This window comes from Anticarsia gemmatalis, chromosome 16 (assembly GCF_050436995.1).
Source record: "Anticarsia gemmatalis isolate Benzon Research Colony breed Stoneville strain chromosome 16, ilAntGemm2 primary, whole genome shotgun sequence".
NCBI lineage: Eukaryota > Metazoa > Arthropoda > Insecta > Lepidoptera > Erebidae > Anticarsia > Anticarsia gemmatalis.
Genome location: NC_134760.1, coordinates 7,736,939 through 7,749,507, shown reverse-complemented (window position 1 = coordinate 7,749,507; position 12,569 = coordinate 7,736,939).

Below are 12,569 nucleotides of genomic sequence, written 5' to 3'. Positions count from 1 at the left end.
CCATTCATTCAGGTTTCAATTAATTGGTCCACCCATTGATTGGTCAACGGGACTAGTATATTGTAATATAATATCAGATCATTAAGGCACTTTAACACGGAAGTGTGTGGGTGCAAAACCACCGTAACTAAACTATAATTCGAGATCTCTAGAGCCGTTATCCATCGCTAATAGCCATGACTGGTATAATTGTCGATAGCTATGATTTGTTAATATGACTTATAATTGTTAACACGTGCGTTTGCTGTCGTATATAATGTACGGGGACTGTTTGTATAACTTTCTATTTGTTTTATGTATTTCATTTTGAGGTTTTTTGATTGAAATTGGTGCTGATTAGTAAATAAATGTAACAATTTCTGTTTGATTGCTGTGAATCAGAAGGTATTTTTACTTTATTTTAGACGACATAAACTGGCGACTTTAGTACCATCGTGACCAAATTCTATCCGTACTCATATTTTTATAACATTTTTTTAGAGAATGGTCACTAATTTCTTTATCGGTATATTCGTTATCATAACATTGAAAAACATATCTATTCACACATCATTATTGTTTATTTGGTCACAAAAAAAGCTTACAAAAAAAGGCTTGGTAATTTACAAAACACATGTTGAATTCAAAAAGCCATTTCATTTCTACAATAAGTTGACTACCCCTGCATACGAAAGGGCCGGAGACGGCACGCGACGGCGCACCCTATACTCCTAGGGATGGGTATACAACCTGCATCATGTACTGCCTTATATCAAAGATTATCTACACGTTACTATTGTATCTTATACGTCAATTACATTGAAGGCTAGCCTTTATCTATCGTACGGAAATATTTTACATCTATCTTTCTATTTTCTGTTAGAGGGAGCGGAATTTCTTTGGATTTCTTAGTTGTAACCAATGATCGTATCTGAAAATAAAATCATAATTTGTCATATGAAAACACGATTCGTATGATTTCTGTATAACGGAAAAAGTTTGGACAATTTTTGAACACAATAAAGCTACGAAAATTTGTACTCGACATCATTACTTTAAGAGGGACAAAATAGGGCAATTTTGCGGCGATTAAAGTTATTTACCGAGTGATTTAATCTTAAATAATTTGATAGATAGAACCACCTCGATTTTTAACTATAAGGCGTTTAATCGAACATTATGTTTTTCTAACTTAATAACAAAATTCAACTTTTCCTAAAATGTTAAAATGGTTAAAAACTTAATTTGATTAACACAGACTCTTATATTCAATTCCGCTTCTCTGCCTACCTCCAAGGCTTAACAGTGACTATGAAAATAAGTTCGTATTTGCTGTGGACGTTCTCGACTCATGTGGAACATTCCAGCGATTTATTCAATGGAGATATCGCATCAGTTTCACTTATATTGATAGTCGTTTATCTCAGAATAGGGTTGATATTACACAGTACTCAGTGGAAAAATTCTGTCGAAATCCATTGTTACAAGCAGCATAATGTAGAGGTGCTTTGGTGGTGTTAATACAAAGTTATAGTGCCTCAAAAGCTTATTGCACTCGGAATAAAAAAAAAGCTGTTGAATTGAACACTGTCTCGAACCTAGTGTAAGAGATTTAGTTGTTAAAACTATAATACATAGTTTTAAACGTCTTTTCAACTTTAATATCATAGGATAGGGGTACACGTGAACACGTAATCTTTTTGAAGATATCTCGCAAATAAATAGAGTTCTGTAAATTGTACAATGAATCATTAGATAATAGTAATGCAACGCGGACGCTCAAAACAAATGTCTAGAAAGACAATCTTTTTTAATATTCCGAAACGTATATATTCGCTAAAAATAAGACCACCGCCAGCCCTTCCCAACCTTTATATTGAATGGGGAGCACTAAAGACCGTTCAACGGCCGGGCCGTGTCGTACACGTTGTACAACACTGGCTATCGTTCGTGTGTAGTCGATCCCTTGTAATTTATGCCGCCCTGGTACCAACCATCTTTTATTTTGTCGACAACTATTGACGATTGTGTCGCTAAATTGTTTTTGAGGTTCTTATAGCTGTTTTAAATCGTAAAAACATTGAATGTCGTGCTATGTTTTTGTATTAATATTTGCTATGAAGTTGACTTAAAATCAAATCATCTACCTAGTCTTTATGAAATGTCAAAAATGGTTTTTGATATAGGTAAAAATGCGACATTGCAACGTCACAAGTTTCGTATTTTCATTGGATACAACTGAAAAATATGTCGTTTCTGTCTCTAATTATTTTAATTGCAACATTATGAACGAAAATAATTATATAGGCATAAGCAGTTTGGGTGTAAATTTTCGTTTAGGCCCCATTTAATCACTTTACACATCCTTAAAAAAAATTTACAGCATTTTACAAGACGGTTTTCTTTACTTTGAAACAAGGATACAGTTTTTTTTTAAATTTAAACAAGGGTTCTTCAAGGACTCTAGAATTCAGGTCAAGCCAACATTGTGAGTCAAAAATAATGTGCGAAAGTCAATTTCACGGCATTTACTCGTCAACCGCAACCACGGGCGACGTGTTATGATCCCGTGACAAATGATCGACATCGTCAATCAACGCACGTGGACCAACACTACTTAAAGGCTGAGTTTCACTTACGCGTTCTTAAAACTGCTGCAAAATTTTATGAAATACTAGGCATCTCCGTGCTTCTAAGGGCACGTTAAAAGTCGTCCCCGGTTGTTATTAATTAAGATAACATACGTTAAGCCGCGTCAAAGGCCTTCGGGCGGCTTAAACAACTTTGACACTACGTTGAGCACTAACCACACGATAAGAAGAAGATGGAATACTGTTGTCGAAAATTGTTATTAAATAGCTTCGGTAAGTTAAATCTTTAATTATACTTTCTATTGCCTGAAAATTACTTTCTGAAGAATGTTTCATATAGTTACCGAATAAATTTTCTAAGGCTCTACCTATGAATAGTTCCGTATTCATAATTGGGATGGTACAGCAATATTTCGTATCTCCGCGACGCTAGATGGCTCATCCCACACAATATTACACGAACTGATTTACAACGCATTGAATTTCTTCTATTGACATCTGATACCAGTGTAAAGTATTTGAATTCAAATTGATATACTAGGTATCGACTAATAATGTGATGTTGACTAAACATTACATTTTGTTATAGAGATTTATGTGTTGACAGGAAATATCACGAAATATACTTGCTCTAAGTAATCTACATACGTTGATCATAATCTAATTTGATTGTTTGAAAATAACTAATTAAGAGTCTCATGTCCTTTGAGACTGCATACATACAAACATAATATAAATAGCTACGGGCTATGGATCAACAATAAATAAATTTATTTGTGGGTTCTAGCAATTAAAAGTTTTAACATTCTTTCTAAAAATAAATCTCGGTATATTTGTCGATTTTCAAGATACTATCCATATATTTTTTTTTACTTTACTAAAACCGTGACGAAATATTACAAAACAGAATCATTCATATTTTTATTATATAAATACAATTTCGAAGAACAAATATTGATTTTATTCATAAAAACAATTAGACAAATACTAAGAAACCATCAAAGTATTAACTCCGGTTTTTCATTCATTGAATGAATGAAATGAATGAAGTATAAAACCGCAAATGAATAAACTGTTACAGTTGAGTTCTTAATTACCGAGTTGCACGCGAGCCATTCTTGAAATCGGTACTGTATTGATATTGAATCGATTCATTCATGGTGTATCGATGTATAGTAATTAGTTTGAGGTCGCTAATGAAGAGGAACTTTAGCATCAATATCATTCATTCCTTTTTGTCTTTTGCTTTAAGTAACTCGTGCTTATTTAGGTGCTCGGAAAGAAATGGTAAAATTTTTCCTTTTTTCTTGACAGTACATGTCGAATTGAAATTACAAGTCATGCATGTCGGCACGTGATAAGATCACGCAGTTTTTCAGATTAGATTATAGCAATCCTTAAACAAATATCCTTATAAAGAACCATCAGGTTACGTCAACAGAGCCATTATTTTTGAAAGACAAGAACCTCTCTCACTTTAAAAATCTCCAGTGCTGGACCATGCCTGATGTTAATTCACAGAAAATAATCATTATTCGTACGTATTCTATTATACCATTTAAAAACACGTTTTTCGCAAACCACAAAAATATTTCCATTAACAAGAAGCGTACCATTCATTATAACTCATTCATAGCAAGTTTTCCATTGACATCATTTAATTTCGTGGCGACCGCAGAACGAATATTGAATTAAAACACAAATCTGGATTGTCTAACAAAAACGTCGGAACCAATGAATTGTTTAGCACTGATTGTATAACGAATCGCCATAAAATTTTCAACAATAAATATTGGTTCTAAGAAATCATTAATTTCAGTTTTAATTTGAACTTTTTTATCTATTGTTTTTTTAGTTGAATAGAAGCGTAATAAAATGTATGTATAATTTTGACGTCGGTGTGGAAAATTGGGAAAAATATCTGTGTAATATGACAATGGTCAATGATCCTTTAAGACCGCCGCCTTTGATAGATTGACGTTGGCTGTATCCTTTTTATATTCCATTATATTAATTCTTGTATCCGTTTTTTTAAAGACTGTTGTTTCTGGCATCGTCTTTATTAGAAGGCTGTAGTTATATCTTTCGCATATTTGTTTAATTTGCTACATTCAAATTGCTATTTTAGACAATCAGGTTATAAAACTCTCGAAACATAACAGGATGCTAGGCTTTGGATCTACCAAAGCCTAGCACTATCCTCGCCAAAACATGATCCATTTATAAGCAACTGTTCTTTTAAACCGCTCATTAAAAGACGTCTCTAGCTTTGAACTTAAAACCATCATCAGTATTTCTTCCCATACTAAACAACTGTTAATTAAAAACTATCAGCTCCATAACAAATGTTGGCACTACGAAAAATTTCGCCTAAGGCTTTGAACATAAACATGTACTGTTTGGTGGACGTGTGTGAACTAGTCTCATTAGTAAAGGTGCGCCTACGCTCACCCACGCGCCGTTCGATGCTCACTTATTATGATATTAGATACACAACCGTAAAATGTGCTGGACCAGTGTTAGCGTGATGCCTTTAATGCTGTTGTTTGGCGAATTGATAGGTCTTTTGTTGTTTTATAAATGGGGAAGATTGGACCTTATTGACATTAACATATTACTGTTTTGTTAGGCTGTAAACTCACTTGAGTTGTTGATTCACTTCACCTACTTGATTGTTTCAAGTCTGTTATGTCACATTTTTGGGCAAAGGTCTCCAATAAACTCTTCCGTCTTTCTTTATTCGTAGATATCTACTATCAACAATAAGAAAAAAAACAAAATTCCACGAGGTTCTACGTTAGCGGCGTCCAACTTCAGCCATTCACTGATTAACAAAAACAACGGTACTTACCCTGGATCTTTATGCATCCCAACAAAACATTCCGAATAGCTAAGCATTCGTATTTGTATAAGTATCACAAAAATGGTATAGTAAAAACATACCAACCTGAGTCTCTTCAAAATACTGCTTAGTCTAGAAAATAAACCTGAAAGCAAAATGGAATTGTTGTAGTTAATATACCCGTTGATTATCTTCTTGATTCAACAAAGTATTAAGCCAAATAAATTTAGATATTTTAAAAAGAAAAAACGGTACTTTTTAATTGACATTTAATCAGGTTAACAGACGAATCAAACAATCGTATTCTAATATTTAAATCTAAAACTATAAAACTGGGCAATCATTAGAAACATAACTGAGTGATTACGGGAGTCTTTACATATTTTAGTTGCATTATAACCTAATGAGGAACGCCGTATAAAATAAATGTTATATTTATAACCAGTCTAAATCAATAGTATTATCATATTAGGGTATGTTCCACTAAAAGATATAGAGCTCTAAATATTAAACTAGAGAAGCTCTGTAAACATAACCTAATAAGTACGAATAAACCACAAATTAAATTTGACCATATTCTTGCAAAAAGATACAATAATCGCAACTCAAAATTTGCGCGAAAAATAATTATCTAAAGGTAAGTAACCTTACGTACCTTCTTACTTCTGGAGTACCTACTCGTCAAGCCAGCTGCTATTATATGGGAAATGTAAAAATATTTCTGTAAAAATATTTCCTATTGGATGGTACTGCTGTCACTTATTGAAAAATAGGATAATTTTTTATTTTTATTATTATGAACTCTAGCACCTCCACCGATACCTAAATAAGTATCAACGAATTGCTCGAATTCTATATAACAAATGCTCTACCATTCCATTATATTTTTTTCATTATACATTTCTGAAAGCTAAACTAAACATCGTATAGCTTTCTCTATATTACAAGCCGATATTGACCCATCATTAAAATCTCTGAGGACTATAAGACAATATCGTAGCTTTCTTGATTAAAGCTATTCTATATGTTTGTTGGTTTAACTTGATCATTGCTACTGACGTGCATGGACTTTTATTGTTGATTGGGTAATTTATTTTTGGGTTGAGGAATGCAGGGACCTGTTGGAATGCGATAGAGTTTGAATATTTTGATGAAAATGTTATTAGGAAGAGTTTATAAAGAGTAATATGAGCTGTGTTTTAGTAATTTTTTAACAGTGCTTTTGGAGATAAAAAAATAGGTTAACAAATTTTACCCTAATTGTATCATCCTTGTTTAGTGTTCCTTTTCTGACGTTCAGTTTCATCGTATGTAGACGTTACTTATATTAAATTTCATAAATAATATTACTTTTATTCGCTTGCTTGCTTCAGTCTAATGTCCTAAAAATCCTTCTAAGCAAGCTAAAATGTTATTTTAACCAGAGCCTTACAATTTCAAGTAGGTAAATCTTGGGCAATGAATCAAAGAACATCTCTATCGATTTAAACAAATGCCATGAATCTACATGCTCATGTTTTATGGCTTAATATCTGAATCTCAATTAACCAAGGCTTTACTTGTCGAGACGTCACATAAAACCATATCGTACATTTTCTGTCGTTGACTTTTACTACTTGTTTACCATTGCTCTTACTGTAGTTGGCTATCGAATAATTGCACTAGATAATAGCTATAGCTTTATTAACGCTGTCTTAATTTTGTAAATAATGTATCTAAGCTACGTTTCAGTCGTTTTGACTTAAAAAAGGACAAAAATAATATTTCCACATTAAATGCATCTAAGTATAATCTTTACATTAATAACATACACAAAATTACGCCTTTTTTTTATTTTCGGGGGGAGAAATCCCTTCAGATGCCCAACTTTCTTAGGGGAGAAATGTTGGGGTATGTAGTGTATTTTCCACTAAATAAAAACCACCCCGGTAGCCAACCATCTGGCGCGTAAATGGAAAGGCTCTGGGACCTAAAAAACTCTCCAGTCCCCTCCACCTGCACCTCGCCTCATTGTGGCTCCACACTAGAAGCCCATGGGCCTCTCTTCTAATGGAGAATGTTACCTAATTTTGATTTTTAGCACTCCATATTGTCGTTTAAAAATAAAAAATACTGGTGAAAGAATTACTTCGATACGTCAATTAGTTTTCGATTTATAAGTAAAACAAGTTGTAACCGCACGACGCTAGCTCTCGGTGACGGTGTGACGTCACTCTACACTTGCTCAGTCTGGCTCACACAGTCCGCTTGCGGTCGCGCGCTCGGTGCGTTGAAATTATTCCTAAATACTTTTAAAAATGTTCAATTCAAATACTAGGAAATCATATGTTGTGCCTAAATGTAATTTAATATTATGTAGGTAAGTACATAAGTAATAATAAATAACTTCATCTTATAATGAAACAATTTATAACCGGATTGATCGCGAGTTTATTGATTTTACTGTGGCAGGAAAAATGTAAAATCGATAAGTATGCGATTATTTCGGTTAAAAACTGTTTCATTATAATATGCAGTGATCTTAAATATCTAACATTATTATTTATTAAACCTATGTATAATATACTAGAAGCCGCCCACGACTTCGTCCGCATGAAAACCTTTCCCGCGTAAATTCCGATCCTTCGGGAACTCGAGGATAAAAAGTAGTCTATATGTTATTCTGGGTCTTCAGCTATATATCAAATTTCATCGTAATCGGTTCAGTCAAATTTGCGTGAAAGAGTAACAAACATCCATACATACTTACATAACATACTTACATACATACATACGTACATACATACGTACGTACATATATACATACATACATACGACGTACGTACACACATACATACATACGACGTACGTACACACATACGTACATACATACATACATACATACGTACATACATACATACGTACATACGTACATACATACATACATACATATGTACATACATACATACGACGTACGTACACACATACGTACATACATACATACATACATACGTACATACATACATACATACATATGTACATACATACATACGACGTACGTACACACATACGTACATACATACGTACATACATACATACATACATACATATGTACGTACATACATACATACATAAGTACGTACGTTCACACATACGTACACACATACGTTCATACATACATACATACAATGACATATGTATGTCATTGTATGTATTACTTATGTACTTATGTATGTACATATGTACATTCTCACAAACTTTCACATTTATAATATTAAGTAGGATTTCGGAAGCAACAAAACTTCGCAACCATTATTCAATTTATTTCAGTTAGATTATCCGATTGCCCTTTTTAAAATCCTTTATCCATTTTATTAACCGAATAGTATTTACTATTATTATAAGTTATTTTATACATAAGCGGACGAAAACACAACAAAATACTACGCAAGCTATACTAAGACTACCAGAATACTAAGCGGGACGCGGCCCGCGCGGCGCGGCAATGTAGTATGACGTCACAGCCGCTCACGCGGCTGTTAGCGGGACTCGATATTTTTCGAAACTTTGAATGCTTATAAAATCAAAACTATTCGGTATTTTTGATTAAAACAAAAACTAGTTTATATGTATACATACAGGCTATACTGTGACAAAATTTAAAGCGATTTGGCATACCTAGTAACATTCTTCATTCTACAAGCTAAGTGATAGCTGGTGGCAATTTTGGCTACTAAAATTGCCACCAATTCCTCCCGAACCGCATCACATGCCTACAGCCCCCACTGTAGACTCACTACGGTTCATATTCAGCACCGAAGTTAGCGATTGTTACCGCTACTTCGGCGCCGCCTCCTTCGTCGATCCGGATCAGTTCTCTCACGGTCCCGCTCAGCAGCCTCCTTCTGAAGCATAGCAGCTTCACAAAAGCAGACCACAGCTTCCCACTTCTCATCGTCTAACAGTATAAATGCTACAAGGGCCGCCGGAGATAAATCTTGCCCAATTTTGTGAATTTTTGTAAATAATGTATCTATGCCTAGACGTTTCAGTCGTTTTGACGTAAAAAAGGACAAAAATCATATTTCTACATTAAATGCATCTAAGTATCTATAGATCTTTACATTAATAACATACACAAAATTACGCTTTTTTTTCTTAGGGGTGGGCTGAGTTTGTCTCTGCTTGATCTATACTTAGATGCATTTAATGTAGAAATATGATTTCCGTCCTTTTTTACGTAAAAATTAATACAGTAAATAATGATGTACATCTTAACTGGATAATTTATTTATCGTGCATTACTTTGAGGCAAACTGCTTAAGGTAAGTAAAGCAGATCTACGACTTACTTCATTTGATAGAATTTTCTATAGAACTTTTTGGCTAGTGTATTATTCTAACAAAACAATTCAATACAAATGCTTGTAGAAAACAAACGGAATAATTTCTCGGTTGTGCGCTCTCGCGTCAGTGAAGCCGCCTTCCGCGCATTGTGCACACCGAGCCGTGAGCGGAATTAGCGCGATACTACGATACTACCTAATGTTTGTTTTGTTACATCGAACGACTTGGGGGTTCGATCGATGGCTGGACTAATGTGGATACGTTTAACCTTTAAATAGAACATTATACGCTGCTCTAAATATTCTCCTTAAAAATAAAAAATCTAGTGTTATGCTCCAAACCACTAACAACGTAAATACTCCTGTCAAAATTACAAATGCGAAAGTTTGTTACTTTGGTACTCAGTCGATAGTAGTAGAGAATCGAGCTACTGATTTAACAAATTGTTGGCTGGAGTAACGCCCCGTACAGACAACACATATCATATTGGTCATGTAAAGAAAAGGGTTCCGCCACAGCGGCACAGTTTCTGCTACAGGACCACAGGAACTTTCGTATATAAGAAGATGTAGGTATGTGAATGAAGCAAGGGTAGTTTGTGGGGATCGTTCTTTAGTCTCTGCCAGCCGCTACGGGTGAAAGGCGTAATTTTTATGTACATCGTGATTCCATAGGATACTTTTGACCCGGAAAATCTTTTTAGGCGGCAGAAGTCGCGAGCAGAATACATTAGTTTAAATTTTATTTTCTTCCACAGGTAGTCCTGACTAGTCCTATACTTGGGATCGTGACAACAACTGGGACCTACACCACGACACGCCGGCTAACACTACCGAACATGCATTGTAATATTATAATACTACTAATTGTGCCATACACATGAAATTCCTGGTGAAATTATTGAATGAAATAGGATCATTTCAAAATGTTTTTACTGTTTATGTCAACTTTGCTCGCGTGGTTTTCTAATGAATAAAATTGGTTAAAACACGACTGCCGTGCAGAGGGTCGATTCCTGAGTCGGGCCAAAAAGGTGTCTATGACATTTTCTGTCAAAAAATGTTCGGTAAATTGCCGAGTAAGTCGAGGTTGTAGACCTCCATGCCTTGGAGAATACGTAATACCGTCGGTCCTGAGCCTAATCTCTCACTGGTTGCGTCGGTAATCTATCCCACTAGTCATAAGAGTGAAGGAATAAAGATCTAAAGTACCTGTGTATTGTGCCCACACATGGGCACTTTAAACAAAGCTCTGCAAAGTTAGTTCGTTTAAACTGGCCGCCGTAGCCGAATATCAGCCAGGAGGATATTATTATTATATTTAAATGCTACTACTAACCACAATACATCAAGAAAATGGCTGCAAATTTCCAGTAGTATGTAAGAGATTCATAATAAAAACCACATTACCGTATTAATCGAGGTTATAACATCAGAAACTGTGCCGTGGGAACTTAACTGACTGGAGGTATAAAAATTCAGCTTTCTCGGCTTCCGTTGGGCGACCCGAGATACGATCTGTGATGGCCGATATGACTCGCGAAACGAGAGGTTGACTCACGATGATGTTAGACGGATCTTGGGTGTTGCTCAATTCTGTTTAGAGTTCAAGTAATCCGGTTAAGTTATGAAATTCAATTATGTGTTTGTAATTTTTTGGTTTGGGTACTTTGCCAAATATTGAAAAAGGGTGACACTGAACTTACAACAACTGGCAACTTTAACAAATTTGTTACTTTGAACTTTTTAAGGGTGGAATGTCTTGCTTTGGCGTGTTACAAATAATACTTAAAAAATATATATCAAGTAAATGTAGTGAAGACAATCTGATGAAGCAATTTATAAGACCAAAATAAATATTTCAAATAGTCGTGTTTGTATTCTACAGTATATAAAACAATAACCTACTCTTTATAAAAAATCATGTCACTATTGACTGATTTTAAAGCTCCACTTAAAAACATTTTATCAAAGCCAGACACGTTGTAAAGAAATAATCTACAAAGTGTACATAAATCGTTAGGTATAGATGCTTATCTACGCGTCATACGCCTCGAATATTCGATACAGACATTGATGTTGATCATTGTACAAATACGAAGACATGAAAACAAACTGTTTGCTGATAACCCCTTTATTACGTTCTATTGTAGGTACCTATACTGACATACATAATAACTTGAATTTAGAGGAATATAAAAAAAATGTTGACAGCGTGTTTGGGGATATGGAAAAACATGACAGTTACAAAAATACAACTACTATAAAAATAGTTTCTAAACTTTTCTCGTACTCCTAAATATTTTTTGATATGTTGAACTATACAAATTTAATTGATTGCATTACTTAGCGACTAGTTCAGCCTTAACGTTACAACAGAACCGAAGAAAAACATGCCTAAATGTATACATGTATAAATTACTTAAATTAAATCTATCTAGATTATATTAAAATTAACAAAAAAGTACAAAACCTATATAATTTATTAAATTAAATGGCACAAAATAATAAGCTCTCTTTTCTTGCCTTAACCGACAAACTCTTTTAGTACCGCCGCGCCAATTCTTTTACCAGCTCATAACACTCCAATTGATCGGCAATCAATCACAGATGCTATCGTATTATATGATTACTGCGTCATTTAGCCAGGCTATGAGTAACCGGTGCCGAGCCGTCTGCTCGCCACCGCGTTACGCGCAAACCTGTTCCAACCAGTCCATGTAAGCTGTAAGGAATTTACGCACTAACATCAGACACTGTTTGGAATTTTTGCGCGGAGATCTGCGAGCATTTGTGGCGATTTATGTTCTCATTCAAGCTGAATAGGACGTCG